Source organism: Triticum dicoccoides, chromosome 3A, assembly GCF_002162155.2.
Source record: "Triticum dicoccoides isolate Atlit2015 ecotype Zavitan chromosome 3A, WEW_v2.0, whole genome shotgun sequence".
NCBI lineage: Eukaryota > Viridiplantae > Streptophyta > Magnoliopsida > Poales > Poaceae > Triticum > Triticum dicoccoides.
In genome coordinates, this window is record NC_041384.1 from 44,463,147 (window position 1) to 44,464,227 (window position 1,081).

The window sequence follows — 1,081 nt, forward strand, 5'->3', positions numbered from 1 at the left end:
CAAAAACATGAAGAATGAGTGAACTCAAACACAATAACTACCATGGCCTATTTGGCGAAGCACAAACCCGGCAATGGGAACCAAATGTGCAAACCTACAGATCAACACACACTCTTGCTGGCTTTACTTCCTTAGTTGAGCGGAATTGATCCACCAAATTCATGACAAAAGGGAGTAAGATAGTTTTACTGAAGGAAATATGCCCTAGAGGCAATAATAAAGTTGTTATTTATATTTCCTTATATCATGATAAATATTTATTATTCATACTAGAATTGTATTAACCGGAAACTTAGTACATGTGTGAATACATAGACAAACAGGGTGTCACTAATATGCCTCTACTTGACTAGCTCGTTGAATTAATGATGGTTATGTTTCCTGACCAGAGACATGAGTTGTCATTTGATTAACGGGATCACATCATTGGAGAATCATGTGATTGACTTGACCCATCCGTTAGCTTAGCACGATGATCGTTTAGTTTCTTGCTATTGCTTTCTCCATAACTTATACATGTTCCTATGACTATGAGATCTGTTAGGGAACGCAGTAATTTCAAAAAAAAATCCTACGCACACGCAAGATCATGGTGATGCATAGCAACGAGAAGGAAGAGTGTTGTCTACGTACCCTCGTACACCGTAAGCGGAAGCGTTATGACAACACGGTTGATGTAGGCGTACGTCTTCACGATCGACCGATCCTAGTACCGAAAGTATGACACCTCCGCGATCTGCACACGTTCAACTCGGTGACGTCCCATGAACTCATGATCCATTAAACTATCGAGGGAGAGCTTCCTCGGCATGATGGCGTGATGACGGTGATGATAATGCTACCGGAACAGGGCTTCGCCTAAGCACCACTACGATATGACCGAGGTGGATTATGGTGGAGGGGGGCACCGCACACGACCGGAAACAATCAACTTGTGTGTTCTAGGGTGCCCCCTGCCCCCGTATATAAAGGAGCAAGGGGAAGGCCGGCTGGCCTAGGGGCGCGCCAAGGAGAGGGAGGAGTCCTCCTCCTAGTAGGAGTAGGACTCCCCCTTTCCTAGTCCAACTAGGAAGAATGAGGG